The sequence below is a fragment of the Molothrus aeneus genome, chromosome 4 (genome assembly GCF_037042795.1).
Source record: "Molothrus aeneus isolate 106 chromosome 4, BPBGC_Maene_1.0, whole genome shotgun sequence".
In the NCBI taxonomy this organism is placed as follows: Eukaryota; Metazoa; Chordata; class Aves; order Passeriformes; family Icteridae; genus Molothrus; species Molothrus aeneus.
Genome location: NC_089649.1, coordinates 28,326,807 through 28,346,301, shown reverse-complemented (window position 1 = coordinate 28,346,301; position 19,495 = coordinate 28,326,807). Strand labels below are relative to the sequence as shown.

The window sequence follows — 19,495 nt, the reverse complement described above, 5'->3', positions numbered from 1 at the left end:
AAGAGATCTTAGACACTTAAGACACCATCAAAAGCTGTAACAGGTTTTCAACAGTAATGCCTTCCTTTCCAAGAAAAGCATGTCAGTCTTGTTCCCCCTTCACTCTTTGTCAGTGAAATAAATATGTTTCAAGCAGAGAACAGAAAGCTCTTAACTCTCTACAGTGTCTGGGTGTGGTTACTATCACTACTCCTACAGATTGTTCTGCATTATCTTACTGTCCATTCAGATGGGGCTACTACTGGTCTCTTCACATATTAGTGAAAAACAGTCCTAAATTAAGAGCTCACACAATTAAAAAAGGCAATTCTGCAGCATGGGAGAGAAATACCAACTTTATCTCAGGTTATATAATTGGACACAGATTAAAGAACAAATCTGCAATGAAATTCAAGTGTCTCATACTCCTTAAACTCTAACAGGCACCATGTCTAAGCCCTTTTATTGGCCTTGGACTGCACACTCCAGGTCACACAGACTGTACCAGAGGAAGGAGCTGAACTGTCAAAATCCTTCTGCAGCATATTAGCTTCAAAGAATCATCCTTGTGTTTCTCTGTGTAACCACAACAATTATTTCATTGCTGTAAAAGGAGGATAGACACATGGATTGGATCCATTCCTGCAGCAGCCCAAAACTAATACAACACTTTCTAAGTTTCTGACTTCCTAACAAATCCAGAGACACAAGACATTCAGCCTCACCTGTTGTGAGCCTCACCAGTATTGCTCATGGCTTTAATTTCTTCCATCCACAAACCTGCAGTATGTGTGTTTCTAGATGATGGCCACAGCAGCTGCTGCCAACATTGTCCTGTTAATTTACTGTTGACTTCCAACTTGTATGCTCAGATTATATGTAAGGCTTTCTTCATTTTGCAAAGAATATATATATACAAGTGATCATTGGCCAAACCCAGTGACAAACTCAAACCTAAAAGACCAATTAGGCCCATGTGAGTTGGATTTGATTGATTGCTATCTTTAAGACACTGAAATGAAAGCTATAGTGTGACAATAAACTTTTTAAAAAGGTGAAGCTGGAGCTCCTATAATTAATAGAAAACTAGCCTGTACTTTTTCATATGTTGCTATTAAATGGAATTAGGCATTCTACTACTGTAGCCTAAAGCCTGAAAAACAACTCTCAGACTATTAAATACATTTAAATACATGTTTAATAAAAAGGTTTTGCAAGAAGTTACATTTGGTATCAGATTACCAGTGAAACATAGGTCCAAGAGCAGGTGTTACTTTCCAGTACAGGGTGATACAAACACCATCACTGAGCACATCTGCAGCAGGCTGGCTGGTTAAAGATGAAGGTGAGGGGGAAAATAGAAAATGCAGCTGATCTGAGTAGTTTTCAGTATCTTCTTCTCCACAAGGGTAAGTGAGTTTCCCAAAAGATAAGCTATTTTCCTGCCGTTTCTTTAGAATAAGTAAGTCCTTTGAAATCTAGCTGTCATCCTCAGGAAGATAATGGAGCAGGGGAGGAGAAAAAACCCAGTCCTTTACTGACAGTAACAGGGCACTTGAACAAAGAGCACAGCTTTAAATTCCCACTCTTAGCAAGTTTTTTTTCATGATCTATTAGGAGTAATTCTGGTTTATCTCTTGCTTCAACCTTTTGCTCCCCCAGTGTCAGGAAGATCAGGGACAGCTACTGCAGAGCTGATCATGATCCCTCTGCAAGCTTTTTGGAACCCTCATGCGATTTCTCCCGAAGCCATTTTTCAGAAAGACTGTAGGTGGCAGTAGCTATACAGTTATTTATTTTCCTGGTTCCCCCCCGCCCCGCAAACATTTCTGGCTGCTAAAAAAACCTTTTTTCCTTTTTTGTGAAACAGGTCGTGGGAGGACATTCAGAATCAGGACCAAAAAAAAAACCAAAAACCGTTCCCCCTCTGGTTGTCAAAATTCTAGGATGCAAAATGTGCTCATTTCCAAAGATTAAATCAGGTTCCTGGTCTAAGAGGGCATGTTGGAGGGAAGTAAGGGAGATGTGTTATAATCTTTTCAGGACATAACTTGTGATTGGATTTTTGATAGTTTTACAAAAATATAGTTATATTGATGTCTAAAAGCAATACTGTACAGTTTTCCTTTAAATCATGTGACTCTGTAATTTTTTTAATATTTGCCAAGTAGCAAGGGCTAAAATAGGCTTTTTTTTTTTTACACCAAAAAAAAAAAATCACTTAAATCCTTTGAAGTCACTTTTATGGATTGTGATTCCACATTCAGGATAAAAACAGTGAGAAGCCCAGATTAGTGATAAGGACACTAGAAATAGGAGGTTGATTCTCTGCTGAGTTACCCAGGTTTACACTGGCTGCCACAAGGTTGGACCTAGCTAGTAAAACACAACTAAACTTATATCAAATCCTTTATATTTCACTTAATGAGTTTAATACAGGTAAGGTGCACTTTTTTACATGTAGTTCTATAAAGAACATTATGGTTGTGGTATCAGGAACAGCCACAAGGATGTCAGCATTTGGGTAGTCTGCATATCCTTACTTTATATACCAACACTTGTACTTTATCCAAATACACTGTAACTACCATTATCTATATGATACCATTGTTTTTATTGCCCCCACTCCAAGCCACTGTTCACTGAATGAGCAATCATACATTGTTCTATTTTCCTGTTCTACCTCTATGTATTCCCATGCCTTTTTCAGTGAAATGTATTAGAATTTGGGCTGAAGGAAGTATTGATTGTCCATAGCTCTCTCTCTCTTTTTTTTTTTCTTCTGATTTATGTTCCTCAACTCTATAATAAATAAAAACCCCCAAATACTAACATTATTAGATATAACCTCACAATCACCTTTTGAGTTGGTTCTTCCCTACCAGAGTATGAGGTCAAGGCACAGAAATGTTGAAAGCTGCAGCCCAGCTACATGAACCTCTAATCCTACACCAGTGAACTGCTTCCCTTTCTCCCACACATACACACTATGCTCTTGTCTAAATATTTGAAGATGCTTTTTAAGTGTTAGTTAGGTTTGGTATTAGTGTCTGTTATGAAGGCACCATTGATTTATTAGGAATTGGAACTAATCCTGAGGGCAGTGCTTTGGGGACCATTTTGCTGTTAAAACTAGTTTTCTGTTAAAACACAAGAAAAAGCAATGCAGTAAATAAAAATATCCTGCCCTTGCCATAAATAAAAAAACAATGGCAGAAATTATATGGTTTGCATCAAATTGTAATGAACCCTCTAGAAACTGTAGAAATGATACAACAAATGACACACAAGTCAAATCAGTGAATTGCAGCTCTCATAAGCCTATGGAATTTCATATTCTGTAAAAAGTAATTAAAGTTATGGAGTAATTTTAGGTCTCTTAACAATATTATGTCCATTTGAAAAGAATACACTCATTTTTTACAAATCAGTGAAGAGGTGAATTTAGTTGTAAGAGTTTTAAAGGAATAACTCTGTTACCTTCATCTTCTTAAAGTAAGGCTTTAGGAGTATAAGCTTCATAAAGAAACACAATGGTACAACTGTGATGCACTGCCCAATTTGTGGATGGTGGATCACATCCTATGGTGTCCTGACCCCACACCAACTGAAGGAACAAAATCTGTCAGCTTCTGTTTCTGTGGGAAGGAAGAGTTTGGGCAGGTCCTCTATTGAAGCAACTGAAGGACAAGGATCTTTATGGATTGTAGGGCATGCACTTGCTATGACACTACATTTTCACACGACCACTTCCCAAAGCCTTTCAAACTTTCCTTCTGACGTTGTTTTCTCAGCTGGATATTGAAGCTAGCTCTGCAAATCTGATTAGCACTACATATAGTACCAGGCACATTTCAGAAAATCCCATATGGAAGTTCTGCTTTCTGGTTTTCTACATCAGAGTCTAAATTTGATGCCCTGTGTCACTCTGACCCATTTTACCACAAGAATCAGTTCCTCTCTAGAATTTTTCAAAAGCCTGTCCATATAGCTGGAAACAAGACCCCTGCCTTTGATCCTACAAACAACTCATAACACAGTCTTTTCCAGACTCTCAGAGTCTGTCTGCCCTGAGAAGCAGACTATCACCTCAGTCTGCCTCACACTGCTCCTGCTATCACTAAATATCCTTCAGGCTCACTTAGTTCAACTGCTCTGCTCATTTTCTGTGCAGAGGATTTCCTTGGACACAAGCTGGCTGTGCTTGTCATCCTTTCTTCTGGTGAATCCTATTGAGACACAACCTAAAAACCCTCACAGGGTACAGATGTTGTCTTCTAGGAGCCAGGCTCACAATTTAGTGTTCTCTCCACAGCACATAGCCCTAAATCCCTCAGGAGCTTAAACACATTCCTTCCCACAGAATCACAAAGTACATGAGTTCTTCATAAATAGAACGGCTCTGCAAAAGATTTCTCATCACAGCACACTTTTTCTCGGAAAAGAAAAAGGCATTTATTAGTTCTCCAGGAAAACAAAGGACAGGAAGGAAAAAAAGAAAAAAGGTGCACAGCCCATAAACCAAAGAACCTTTATCCAGACTCACCCTGTTGTTAATCTTGTTAGACATTCCACATTAATGAAGAAAAAACCCCAGATATTTTCTGTTATTACTGTCCTCCTGATACACAACACAGTGTAACTGCTAGAGAACACAAATTTTCGAGTCCTGTTACAGCTCTTCAGGCTTTCTGTCATATGACTGAAGTAGCCTCCTACCAGGTGATGAGATGGATCTTCACTGGGTGATTTGAGTGCCAGTATGCCTTTATTGATATCCCCAGTCTGCTTACTGCTAATCTACTAAACATTTACAAAGGTATTATTTTAATAGTAATTTCCTTAGCTTGATGACCTTCTGCTGGTACAAGGATTCTTTGACATCTAGTTCTTCCATGGAAAACCTTCGTGCAGTGACAGGCACAGTACGGTACCCAGGTGTCTGTTTAACACCATGGATTAGGTGGAAATCCACTGGGGATTTTTTTTATTTGTTCTGTGTCAAGTTTGTCTCCTTTTTTGTGCGGCCAAGACAGACACTGATGAATACTGACTCCACTTACTCAGAATTTCCCTCTCTATTTTTTCCCTCTGGTCTCTGTTAAACAAGTTTAGATGTAGGAAGTCTGACATGCTGCCTAGGTTTTTTCAGATCTACTTCAGCATGTCTGGAGATTCCAGAGCTGCTGTTCACAGCTCAGAAATACTTACCTAACAAATTAATGTCTGATGTGACTATTACCAAATTTGGAAATTTTGGAGATTGTTCAAATTGCTGAGTACCTTTTAAAGTTGATCTTAACAGGATAGTATGTCTATTTCTTCTACAGATTTCAGGGCAGGACTACATTTTGGGTGGTCTCTGCTAATGAGATGTTACTTTTATATATGTGCCACTCATTTTATTTCCATTGTGTTGGTTCTCTAGTGCATCTTTCAAGCATTTCCATGCAAATCAAAGTAAAAAAAGATTAAAACTCAAAATCAATGCAGGCCTTCCTTTCTAGAAATGGCCTGTGATAATCTGGCAAAGTATTCTGTTGATGACACATTTTCTACACAGAGTCTAGTTCAGGCCCTTATAACAGTCCTGGCACAGAAGCACATGCAGGAGTTAAAAGGAGTCAGAACTGATTTTTTAGTGGTTTTTTCATGTTGATAAGGCTTTGATATACACATGGAAAAAGAGGCACTTTGCATAGCTATTAGAAGAACTCAACAACAAGCATAATAAAATGCAATAGCTGTTTTTTCTGTTAAGGGGTCAGGTGACGAAACAGAAACACTTGTGGTTGGTTTTGGCCCCTGGTTAAAGAACAGTAACAGGTTTGGGCATGCACTGCATGGCTTCTCTACTGGAATCTCTGACCTGTTCAGTTAAAGACATGAATCACAGTCTGAGAAACACGGCAGGAATCCTCAGGAAACCAGGAGGCTCCTGAGAGTTTGAGATAACAGCATCCTCATTTGCAGTTCTGCTTGAATATTTCATGATTTTACAGTTCTTTATGACAAGTAAGGAAATCTGTGTATACCTCATATTGTGGTGAGAGACCATCAATGACTTCAGAAATATTTCTGCTCTAAAAGGGGTGAGGAGGAGGAGGAGAATTCTTCAATTTCAGTAACATCAAAGACCTAATAAATGCCTGAGATGCAATAGTGCCTGACAGTTTCAGGTCATATTGGAATTTTTTACAGTTCATTGTGATAAAAGGCATCAAGAGTTTATAGCTTGGTAGTCCAGTTTTCAGATTTACCTTCCTGCTAAACAGTTTTGCTTCAACTTGTGCTGTTCTTAAGCAGAGCATGTTCTAGAAAGGAAATCAATAGTTCAATTTTCAGGGAGACTGTTTTTTTCAGCTAGAGATACTGCTGATGTGACTTTGTCACAGAAAACATTGATAAAGTTTGAAAGATGACTCATACATACTTTGATTAAAACTGGCCCTGTCTCTTCCACTTTCAAGTTTAGGTAAGACTCGTTTCAAGGTTTTAAAGCTGCTCTTCTTAAAGGCACAGCTTAGTGAAACTATTGGCAGATCAGGAGCCTGACCTGTGGCAGCTACTCACTATGAGTGTTTCATACAACCAGAAAAATCACACTACTGCATGCCAGTGGGGAATCAAAATAAGCCTCTGCTATCCAAGTGAGCAAAATCAGGATTTGGAGATTTGTTTGCAAAATGGAAATAACTTAAGGGTTGCACGCAATACTAAATAGGAATTGGTCACTGGCTATTACCTTTATTGTAGCTCTTCCCTCTCCCTCCAGCCTTTAGCATAAGTGGTCACATTGGTCTTCCCTGAAGTTACACCCAAAGATAACGTAGAGAGCCCCATTCTGAGACTTTTTCTCTAACCACAAGTTTGTCCTCATATTATGAATTGGGCTGATTATTCTTCTAGCCCCACTAAACCATCGATGGGAACTTCTTATTAAGAGGAGATTATTTTCCCTTTATAATTTTAGAAAAACTTTTTTCCTCTGTGTGAAAGTTGCTACTCCAGGGCACCTGTATCAAGCTGAATTGTTAGGATAGGGCTGCTCTAGAGAAGAATTGCACATTAAAAAGACTGCTTTTCTACAGGGCCTTCATTAATTTCCTGGCAAAAGCTGGGAGGATTATAACAAACAAGCAGGTAACTGCTGGAAGAGACAGCATCAGATCCTTAATCCTGACCAAGGGAGCTGTAAGGTCTCCTCTTCTGTGCTAGAGTTCCTTGTCACATCACACAATCCAAACTATTTACAGGTAGTCAGTGTTCCTCATTTTCTAGGCGCTTAAAACACTGAAGTCTGATTACAGAAGTACTAAAATCACTCACATGTACAAATGAAGTGAACAGGGGTAATTGTTTGGAAAAGAGCAAGTACTTTACTAGTGCAACTGCTTTACAACCTTTCTAGTCAGGCAGGTCCTGTAGTATCATGTAATGACAAATTACTTTCTTCTAATGGCACAACTACCGCCTCCAAGTATTCTCATGGGATGGGACAGCTCACAGTGAGTCTCAGAGCCAAGTGAACTGTCTGAGCGTGGCACACAGAAATCAAGATAGGGTCGACATATTAACCTATGTAGCGATAAAATCTGTGAGGAAAACGAGTCTCTGTGTTTCAAATTCATCCTACCATTCATCTCTTCAATCTTCACTTCTTTGGGCTTTTGTTCCCTATCCTTAGAGCAAGAACAGCATTTTCGTCACAAGAACATCATTCTAACCTGTCTAGAGTACTGTCAGAATTCCAGCAGACCCAGCTGGACCTACCCAGAAGCACTCATAAAGTCACCATGACACACACCTTTACTTTCTTGCAGAGCAACACACACCTTGTGAAGCTAAATGCTGCTCCAAGAAAATACTACAGTTTTGCAGATGCCTTACTCCTTGCAGCCAGGTGAGCCCACTGTCAGAACGCTTTCCAAGTCTGTAGAGAAGGCAGGGATCCTCCCTCAGCCGCCAGCCCTACACCCAGGTAGGTCAACAAGAGTGTGCTGTTGATCTGAACGCAAGCAACACAGTTCTCACTATGCTATCAAAGGGAGTGTCTTGGGTGCAGCCAATTGTTGGCAGCACAATGCTAAAAGCTGGGAAGAGCTGTTGTAAATACACCCAAGGGCTTAAACCGTAGTCTCATATTCTTATTTGGACGTCTAGATAAACAGCAACATTTGAAGACTTTGCAATTCCATTTCCCTGCCCTCAGGTGAGAAAAGTCACGTGCACTTTCAGGTCAGGTCTCAGCAGGGCAGAGACCCTGAGCCCATACAAGTTCACGTGCTGAATGTTTGAAGCATTGTGTTTGGTTCCTTAGCCCTGAAAGCAAGGCTGGCCATGGAAGCATGACAACATCTGAGACAATGGGCTTGGAAACAACAGCAGAATCACATGGTCAGACCACTCCTAGCTTTGGTGCTGGGATCTTTATCTATAGCTTAAAAGTTTCTGTACTGTGCTCTTTCACAAGGGAAGGAATCAAAGACTGTCCCGCTATCAGCCAGGCTTCCGCTTCCAAACAGTAAATCACAAAGGGAACCGAGAAAGAAACTAGAATAAGGAGAACACCCTGCTTCCTCCACCTACTTCTTGTGTAGAGTAAAAAACAGATTGAGGTCCCTCTCCACTCCTAACACACTGCTCTATCACAGGGCTCTTTCTGTCATTACACTGCATACTGTCTTGCTTTTCATCAGCCTCTTGCATCTTATCACAAACTTAGGTAGTGCCTGTATTGTTTCTAGTGTTGCAGCTTTAAGTCTAGAATACTTTGCTAAAAAAAAAAATTCAAACCCTCATAGTTTTGGAACAAAGGTTAAAAAAACATGAACTTTTGAGAAATCAGATCTATTTGACAGAGATTGTCTAGGAGACAATATTTTTTTAGTGCCCTCCAAATAATCCTTTTATAATCTTGTATTTTTTGGAAGGCTTGATCCATTACACTAGTGATTTGTCTCAGTTCACCACTCACTGTAGCTAATCCCCCATCATTACAAAATTATAAAGTTCTCTAAGCCCACAGGATTTGCCTAAAGAGAATCACATCAGTTTTAAAAATACCTTTTGAACGTTGACACTTTCAACTTTCTTAAACATAAGGTTTAAGTTTTCATCAAAACCTGAGAAATAAACTACCATATCCAGATATTTCAGGACTGGACTTTCAAGAAGAATATCATTATTTGCTGTAAAAGCTTAAAACTTGAAACAGAAACAGCTTGGGAAATCAGAACTTAGTTATACTAACAATTGAGTAGAGGACTTAAATTAATCACTGCATGAGTTCAAACAGTAGTGAACGTCACTTTCAGTTTTCATAATCTGTTTCCCATTATATATTTAGATGTTGAAATTTCTGTGGCAGAAGAAATCCCTTCCCTATGTATTTGTACAGTGCTTAGCTTTCTGGAATTTTCCTGGAGCTGCAGCAATAAAACAGCTGCAATATAAATCAAGTTAGCTAAATTCCACTTCCTATAGTGTATTAACATTGGTCCTCCTCAGTACACCTGACCCAAAATGACCTCATAAATTGAACTGAGCACGTATTTAATGAAAGTGACAAAAGAAAGTGACAAAGACAACAAACAGCTGCTTTTGTTTGCATTAGCTAACTGGGTTAGCTAATTGGTGAGGATCTAAAGCCATAGTTGTGTAATGGGAAGAACATATGTCCCTTGGGAAAACAACTGGGCCCCTGAACTGGGTTCTGATGGATGTAATCATATAGAAATTGAAAGTATGTATCATTCAGATATGCAAAATATTATGAAGAGGACCCAATCATCTGATATATTAAATACTTACTAACTAGAGCACAGGATATTAATCATAACATGGGAAGGTGGGAAGAGAAGGGAGTGCATGCAGTGGACTGGTAAGAACCTGCTGCCACTGAACTCAAATGGCAAAAACCCATCCCTCTAGCTTCAGTGGCTGGCCAAGGTGTTATATAGCCGAGTGGCAGATGAGTGAATCACTCACAACCTGATTTAGCCCAAATTCTGGAGAACTGACTGGCAGTTCATTAGATTTATTACCAGACAGCACAGCTCCTGGCTATAACAGCACTTGCTGGAGCAGTTTGCTTTGGGCTCTAAGCTGCATGAACTCCACATTGCTATAGTGCTACTCTAATGGTTCTCTGAATGGTTTCTACAAACACAACCATTTCTATTCTGTCAGTACATGCCCTTACTGTTGTACAGTGTTACCCTGCTCAGCCACTAAACCTGGGCTGCTAAGTGGGACCAGCCTAGGCAACACTTTAGGAACAGAATGTATGTTCTGGGTGAAGCAGCTTCAAGGGTCTGATGAGCTGGTCAGCTCACAACTTCTCACAGTGGTCTGGGTAGCTCCATTGAGAGCAGCAAGTTCACAAAGAATCTATAAACCACCATTTTTGGTGTAATTGAGAGGGTTGGGGTGAAACTCTCCTTACTACCTGCCAGTGTAAAAGAAAAGAAGGAAGAAGGCCTAGCATTACACAAACAAACTGAGGGAAGGCTAGGCTAACTATTCCAAAATTTATATACATCAAATTTCCTTCTCTGCTTGGTTCTTTCAATGTCTTTTAGGAAGTGATACCCTATACTGTATAACAGCTATAAATGTTGAGCAGTGTTCCCTTTCTTGTTTACTTTTAGCTCTCTCCAAAGGTTCCCTTTTCTCTGTTAATTATACCCATCAGCCCTGTCAACAGCTTCATGCCTCTCTTATTTAAGTCTACTAAATTAACTCCCCTGCACCTGCCCCCCCAAAAGTTATTTGCTACTGAAAACTCCTGGTTCAGCTCTAGCAGTCTAACCCAAAACCCCAGAAATTTAGTCTTTCAGCAAAGTTACACACCTGAACCACAGTGGGGGTAACATGGGATCCCATGTCTGATTTGTGGCTCTGGAGGAAGGAAGCAAGAGGTGCATTTGAGATGTGGCCTGTGTAATTACAGGAGTCACCACACTGTTCAGAGCCTTGCAGGGTGTTGCATCCACCAAAAATGACTGAGATGATAGAAAGTATTTCTCATGAATGCTGCAACCTGCGGATTCGGCAGCACCATTGAACTCTGCATCCTGCTAGCTGCAGTTCAAATGGTTGGCTTTGCACATGTACTTTGGCTATTTAGAGTGTTTTTTAAAACATAGTTTCTATTGTCAACTTCATTAGGGCTTCATATACATTTTCAGAACGATGACACCATCTTAAAAATACAACTTTTTTTTCTTTTTAAACATATTGTCTTCCTGTGATAGTGGTGGATTCAAGCTATAGGAGACAATGGCAATGCCAACAGCAAATACTGGCTAAAAACTGACAACCTCTAGGAGACTGGAGTGTCTTAAGATGATCACTGGGCACTACGTAAAGCAAATCAGTTTTTTATTTAGAACTTCTGGATTATCTGGATGAGAAAGAAATAATGGATTGACCAGAAATAGATTTGGATAGTATGGCACAGTTGTTCAATGAAGATGGGCAGTTGAAAGCTTTAGAAGGAAGTGTCTCTCAGCAGCTATTTTAGACTTTCCCTTATCTTTTCCTGCTTTAGCCTCAAATCTGCTACGTCAAAGGGAATGAAAAGAGCCTATCCCGATTCCAATACATACGTCAGAAACAGAAGACAATTAATGTAAGAAACTTTCATGAATTTTTCCAATCTGGGCATATTAACTAAAGTAAAGATTGATTATTTTAAAAATCTCTGCTTGTCTTAGATGTTTATCTATCATTAGTTACAGGATTAAAAAATACTGAGGCCAAAGATTTCTGACTTTGGAAAGAGATCTGTATATCTGTATTCCCAGAGCAAACCTAGCAGAGATGAGACTCAGCTTCTAAATTGCATCTGCATATCAAGAAACTTAAATGCACCCCACCTGACTGAGGCGAAACAGCCTGGATAAGTGTACAGCTGGAAAGCCTTTCCCTCAGTGCACCTGCCCAGCCACCAGAGACACAGCTACCACCATTTCACACAGCTCCCCTCAGCTCAAGAGCAGGCATTTGCTCCTCTGGGTTCAGGTGTGATCACCTGCTCTTCATCTCTGGGCTGACATTGTCCAGGCACTGAAGTAATGTGATGGCAATAGCGGAAACTCGTGTTATTCAGGAAATAGGCAGCTCTCCATCACTGCAAACCACTGAGCCTGTATTATCTGCCTGGTTTCCTCAGTGGTTGGAACAGGATTTTTTTTCTCTTCAAGTGGGAATCCTGTGCTATAAAGCAGTACATTTATCTTGAGTGTCCTGTGAAGATAATTTTACCAAAGTGTGGGCTTACAGCCCGGCACTACTGTGGGTGTCAGTAGAAATGACATTTAAGTTACAGTGTTAAGCTCTAAAAAAGGCAAATTTATGCTTTAAACATAATTGAGAAGAGGATTTTATTGTAAAACCTAGATCTTTGTGGAAGCTGTTTAAGATTTCACAGGGAAAGCTGAGCCTGAGTACTTGAATACATGTCCTTTTAAAATAAATCCACCAGGTAAGTCTCCTTAAGTTTTGGAACTTATCCACCTCGTCAGATTTCCTGGTACTTGTTCCTACAGGTTTTGCCCTGTGAGCACACCTTTGATTAGCTATGACATGGCACCTTTCCTTTCAAATGAATTTTATTTTGAAACTTCTTTGTATTTAAAATCCATCTAGACTTCCTCCTTCAAGGGCTTTGGGACACAATTCTTCCCTCACTTGTCCTATTAAGTCAGTGTATTTTCTTCCATTAAAGATAATTAATATTGGGTCTTGAATGTCCAGGAATATCCCCATATAATGAGGAAAACACATTTTACTAGGAAATGCTGAGTCATTCTCAACTCCCTGTTTGTACCGGGAAGAGAATGGGGGAGTGCATTTTTAGAATTGCATCACAGAGCATGAGTGGCAATCCAAAAAAAGGAAATTACTCTCTCTTCATACATATTTATGTGTAACATGTAGGAAATGTCATTTCTCAAGAAAGCAGAGAAAATCCTGAGCTCTCTTTTGCACTCTCAGCACTCATTTTAAATAGTGTCTCTCTGCTCCAACCCAGAGATGTGGCACAAAATGTAACATCTGAACCTACTCCCTTCATGGTAAAAGGGAGTAGGTTAATTTCATTTTGTTCCAGTCAACAGGTGGCCAATGATTTTACTCTATTCCTTTTGAGCATATTTATGCTCTAGGTTACAATTCCTTGCTTCAGCATAAAAAAAAAAAGAAAAAAAAGAAAAAAAAGAAAAAAAAAAGCAACAGTCATATTCCTTGGCTCTTTTATATGTTGGGGGGGGGGGGTGGTTTTAAACTCCTTCTTTTAAATCATGAGTTTTCTTTATCTCATTTGTGAAGCCACATGTCACGTGGCTTAGCATAACAAAACTCCCCAGAGGTGTGCAGCTGACTTTCTGTGCAAACACACATTTGGCGAGCTATGCTGGATGGTCATTTGACACACCCTTAGCAAACCAGACATTTAAGATTCAGCATAAAGATATTTGAACTTGTTTTACATGGCATTTAAGTGTGGCACTAGCTGACTTGCTTCAGCCTTGGTTAAATGTGTCCGAGAGACTTGATTACTATACTGCAAACCTGGATTCTGGTATTAAAAATCATATTATTGATGTCTGGCACTGTTCAACAGAAGTCAAGTTACCTGGGAGCCTGCTCTGTCAGAAACTGTGTAAATCGACACAAAAATGGTCCTGTGCATCCTGTACTCCCTGCCCAGTGAGGTTGTCAGGCATGGGGCGGTAAAAATTGGTAAATTTCCTTTCATGAAGTGCCTGTGAAAGTGCCAGGCACTGCATCAGGTGGGTTACATTCACTCTATGCAGAGTCTCTCCCTCCCCTTCCAAACTTTATTTTTAGAGGTCAAACAAACTTTGGCAGCCACCGGGTCGGGCCCGTCTCCACAGAGGTGTCGCGAATGCCGCCGTGGGCCAAGGAACGCGGGCAAGGACGGGATTATCCTTGCGGCGGCGGCGACTGCCCTGGGATGAAAGGACCCGCGTGTTACGCGGTTTCACCGGGGCGGGAGGGCCTGTCCGCGGCTCAGGGATTCCGTGGCCAGCGGCTGGCTCGGTGGCAGGAGCTCCCCGGCTCCTGCTCCGCCGCGGCCGCGCCTCCTCCTGCCCCGCCGGCCGCCGCTGCCGCCCGGCCCCGCCCGCGCGGCCCTCCGCGCTGCCGGAGCGTCAGCGGGAATTTCCAGCCAGGAAGTGCGGCGGGCCGGGGGCAGGGGCGGAGGCTGCGCAGGCCGGTGCCGGGCGGGTGCCCTCGCCGGTGGGGCGGGCGGGAAGGAGGGGGAAAGTCCGCGCGAAGCCGGGAGGCGGGCGGCGGCACGCCGTGTTACATGGCGCGGCGCTGAGGGACCGCCGGCGGCACAGCGCGACGAGGAGGAGGCGCCGCCAGCTCTGCCCCGGTGAGCCCCAGGCGGCCCCTGGCCCGCCGCTCGCTGCCTTCTTTCTCTCCTGTCTCCCGTCCTCACCGCAGTGCCCGCCTGGCTGTGCTCCCTCCGTCCCGCAGCAGCGGGGTGGGAGCCGGCATTTCGCTGGGCTGGGCTGGGCTGGGCAGCCCCCGGAGCTCCGGTGTGCCGCGGGAGGCTGTGCCCGCTCCAGCCCCGCGCCTGTGCCCTCGGCGCCGGCAGGGATTGCCGCGGCTGTCGCCTGCAGCCAGCCCGGGGAGCGGGCGGGATGTCGGCTTTGCTGCCGCTGTGTTACCGGGGTCTTCCTGGCCAGGGAAGGGGTGTCCCTGACAGCAAAGTGAACGAAATTTGCAAGCCCAGCTTGTGGCGCTCGCACGGCGGGTGCTCGTAGGCAAAGGAGGTGCTGCTTTTGTCGCTTTTGGTTTCGAAGGTGACACACATACCTGCTGAGCCCGGGACGCGGCCGGGGCAGGGCACGGTCGCCGGCCGGGCTCGGCAGTGCGGGTGGTCACCACGAAAACACGGGTTGGTACCGGCAGCTCTGGGTGACCTCATCTTGGGTGCTGCCCGAGAGTGCCGCAGACTGTGTTAAAAGGTACGAAATAGTGAGGGTTTAAAGGTAATTTAGTTGCAAGTGGTGAAACCGAAAAGTTCTCGTCGCGACGGGGAGTATTACTGCACTGATTTCTCGGTTACATTTGACCTTGAAACCAAGAATATCGAACTTCTCATCTTCACAATTTTTTTTTTTTCATATAATGGGTGCTTTCTGCTTTGATGGTAACTTTGGTGAAGGAGCGCTATTGACTTATTTTACGTGAATGTGAATCGGAGTATTGTTTCTGTGACATGAGGTATGTGCTCTTGGGCCATTATCATCATGTGTGTACTGCTGCGTATTTTCAAAATAAGTAAATCTCAGTGCCTGTGAGCATTTGGGGAATAAGACTTTGGAGGCAAGGGATCATCTGCTGCATTTCAACTTCCTGTCTTAAAATGCTCAAAATCTTTGCTTAAGAATAACTTTTTAAAGGAAATACAGATAATTGTTATCATGATTTTTAAAGGGTTTTAAAGTGTTGATTATATTCGGCATGTTTTGTGCTCCAGAAGTCCTCTTTTCACTTACTCTGTTCACAGAGAAAAGTGGATGAATTCTTTGCTCTATTGCCTTGTGCCTTACATGCTGCAGGGTGCTGCCACCAGCACTGTCAAGCTCACGGAACAGGTTGAAAATAGAGCATTTCGATTTTATTGACATCTGGAGTTTCTCTGCTGTATACTGTGTGGTATCAACTTTTGAAGTAGTATTTCAGTCAAAGCATTTCTGGTCTTTCATGAAAGAAAGTAGCTGCCCGTTCTAGGAAAGCGTTAACCAAGACGTCATTCTAAGACAGCATCCTGTCTGCAATGTTTTGTAATCTACAGAAATTACTACAGTTTATGAGAAAATGAAAGAGAAAAAAAGTAGCCTGCAACCATCCAGAAACAGATGCTCTGTTCCGAAATTTTCCCTGGCCCGAGGATTTAACTAACAGTTACGCTGAAATACTGTTGTCAGGATGTGCCACAGAGTGTGGAGATTTTAGGGAATCTCAGGGCTGAAATCTGTGCAAGATATGTTAAAGAACTTAATTTGAAATACGAAACAGAAGGGAAAAAGCTTTTTTTCGTTCCACCCTTTGTCCCCTTTATAAAGAAAGAAATGTCAGTCAGTGGCAGAGTCATCAAAAAATGTAGTTATTTTCTCATGCAAGATATGAATACATTTTGAATTAAGATTATAAAACAGAACAGCTTTATATCGCTTTGCATTGTGTTGTATGTTTTTAAAAAACAGTGTTGTAACAGATTACTTCCTATCTGTATTTACTTTGTTCCAGCAACATCTTGGTAATGTTTTTGTAGTATTTATTTTTAAATCAGAAGAGTTTGCTGGATAAATTGCTGGGACAGAAAAAAGGAGTAAGAGGGAGAGAGAGTAGTGTTTCATTTATGTGCACATTTGAAGATTTCCTGCTTCATTTGTTGAAAAATAGCAGTTCTGGTTGTTTCTCTGTTACTGTGTATTTTACTTTTGAAAATTAATTTAAATAATAAATGTAAGTTCATTTTAAAATTTTACTTCCAAAAATTCAATAATAAATTTAATTTACTTTTTCCTTGAGGTGGCATTATGTGACTTCAATAATAGATACCTACAAATAAATATTATTGACATAAATTTACTAATTAATAGATTTTTTTGAGTTTCCTTTTCATTGCTGCCTTTTCCAAAACCTTCCCATGCCACTTTCTCAATGAATACATGCAAACTCCAGAAATATGTTCAGTTAGCAATTCATATTATTGTGCATATTGCTGACTCTGGAAGGACAGGAACTAAGTTTGAAGGCCTGTGAGTCTTTACTATAGAAGGTGCTTGTAACGCAAAGTAGATGTTCATTTTTGAAATTGCAAAGATACAGTGAAAGACAATATATCTTTTACTGACTTACAGTTGGCTTTTTGATATAGCTAGTGCTGAGAAAATTCACAGAGATGCTGGTTAATTCTCCTGTGTTTTCATAGATTGCTTCAAACAGTGCTTGCTAAAATACTTTCACCTTTCAGTGCTGTGTGTGTTTGCCAACTCTAAGTTCAAAAGTATCAGTCATAAAGAAAGTTGTTACTTGTTTATGTAAGCAACTAATGAAAACTCTACAGTTAGTTAAAAATCCTTTCTTTCAACATACTGATAGCTTTCTTTTGGTTCTCTGACAAAATAACCCAGCTATTATAAAACAAAGAGAAGATTATGAATTTTTCAGGCAGGTAATGAAAAAAGTGGTTCCTGGGTTTGGTCACTTTTAGCTCTGACAGAGGTATTTTAGAAGTGGAAGTTGTAATTTGATGTCCTTTAAATAAGCTGTGAACCTTTTATGAAGTTCTGTGTTGATAAGATCGTAATTATGGTTGTCATTAACTGTGCCCTTAGGTCAGTCAGGCACTAAGTTTGCATCTAACTTTGAGCATAGAAATAATTCGGTGAATCTTCTTCAGTGCTTTCATTTGAACATGTATTTTGATGAAGCACTGTTGACAGTTTCAAAAGTAAGGCCTTAAAAGATGTTTCAAGTTATTATGATCTCAAGGTAAAATCCTTTGTTTAGCACTTAGGTGAAGCTGACAGATCATGTGCAGGGAGGAAGCTTCTGCTCCAAGCATTATTTCCCCCTTTCAACTCCTGTGTTCTTTTGAAAAGCAGGGGCAGGTAGATACACTTTTTTTCCCCCCGTTCATTTAAAATACTCAACTGAAATACCCCCATGTTTCATTGTGTCCTCCAAGCAAACTGTCAGCAGGTCAAGAGCAAAGTATGTCTGAGTTGTGTGGTTTGGGTTTGTTTGGCGTTTTGTTGCTTGAGTTTGGCTTTATGTTTTTGTTTCTTCTAGACGTCATGTTTCCATCCGCTTAGACTCGGGCAGATTTTAGCACACAAAGTATAAACAAAGGAAGCAGGTGGGTTTTTGGTCTTAGTAGTTTAATCCAAGTGAGTTTTGTTGTGTCATAAGTTACTGTACAACATTGGGACTGCAGGAGCTTTGCAATTTCTTTGGAAAAAGCAAAAAACTAAACCATAGTTACCCACTCTGCATCTGTAGATTTGAAAACTGGGTATGACTGTGATGGTGCTGGACTCAGCTCTACCTGTTTGGTTCCCCTTACTGGTGCTGTTTAAGCAGTTGATTCTGTCACATGATGATTGCAGTGGCTGTTCAGAACCAAAAGGACACTGAGAATCCCTTAGTTCACCTTTGTGATTGCAGTGGAAACAGCCCTGGCTATTTTCTGCTTATTAAGTGAGGGACTGTGTCTTCAGTAGGAGCCCAGAGCCTGTGTGACTGTACCTGGTGAGAGAGCAAACCTTGTGTGAGATGAACTTCTGCAGCTGGGGGTTACGCGTTGCTTGGCTTCTCAGAAACGCTGTTCTTCCCGTGCCCCCTCTACCCCTGTGGAAAGGAAAAAAAATATAGGGACAGGTTTGCAGCCTAATATTAATGATTCATTACACTTCAGGCTTATTAAATGGGTGTGTGTGGCTTCTTAAGTTAAAATTTTACTTTGATGAACAGCTTTTATAGGAGCTAGAGCTATTTGCAAAGAACATTCAGTGATTGATCTTAATCTGGAGGAAAAAGTTACAGCATTTTAACATCATATTCGGGAGTTCAAGTAACATTAGCACCCCACATGGCTAAAATACAATGTAGTTACTACAGCTGTTTTTCTGTGTTAAACCTCAGTATTTTTACATCTACTTAGCATTATACATGTACCAGAATATGTTTGCCATATATTTGAATATTGTTTATTCCTTTGGTTTAAGTTGCTTTGAATGTGTTTTAACAAAAACATTCTAACTTTATTCCAACAATATCATAGAAAAACAGTTTGTATGTTTATGGCATTTTAGTATTTCCTCTTGACATATTAATTCACTACTTTGATACTTGGGAAAGGAATAAAACAAAAATTCTGTTTGCAAACATAGCTAATAGAATATCTTTTAGGTAGTCCAGTTACTCTTTGACAAGGAAATTTTCTTACACTGTGTTTTTCTTCAGACTTAGTTGTTACATGCTATAATAAATTTGGTTCTCGGTTTCATAAAATAATTATGCACCCAACAATTCTGATTTAGAGCACCACACTTGTGAAATCTCAAGTACTTGTGATTTATTTAATTTCCAAAATATTCTGTACTTTTTATACTGTTGTCAAGTAATGCATCTGCTCATGACTGAAAATACTTGAAAATTTTAACTTCAGCAATTAAAAAAAATCAAAAATACATAAACACAACTGCCAGGTCCCACCCAACAGGAAATAATAAGCAGGCTTAATTAGTCACAAGAGGAGGCAATTTGGGTTGTTATATTAGAAAAACAAACAGTGTCATTTAGGGTTATGTAGTGTTATTGCAGCTGCAACAGTGTGTGGATGACAAAAACTCTGCAGAGGAAATTAGAATCTTTGATCAAAATGTCTCTCTGTACAAACTTTTTGCACTTGTATATGAGAAATTGCACTCAAATCTTTGTTGAGAGATTACACATCTTTGAA

At 40.7% G+C, this 19,495-nt stretch overlaps 1 protein-coding gene across 1 annotated transcript in view; it reads left to right on the top strand.

Annotated features, from left to right (window-relative positions):
- The first annotated feature begins 14,292 nt into the window (after window positions 1–14,292).
- NFKB1 (nuclear factor kappa B subunit 1) overlaps window positions 14,293–19,495 on the top strand; it is a 59,034-nt gene continuing 53,831 nt past the window's right edge. Inside the window, exon 1 of the mRNA XM_066548165.1 lies at window positions 14,293–14,386. The gene's annotated coding sequence lies outside the window, so the exon portion shown is untranslated. The remainder of the gene's footprint in view (window positions 14,387–19,495) is intronic.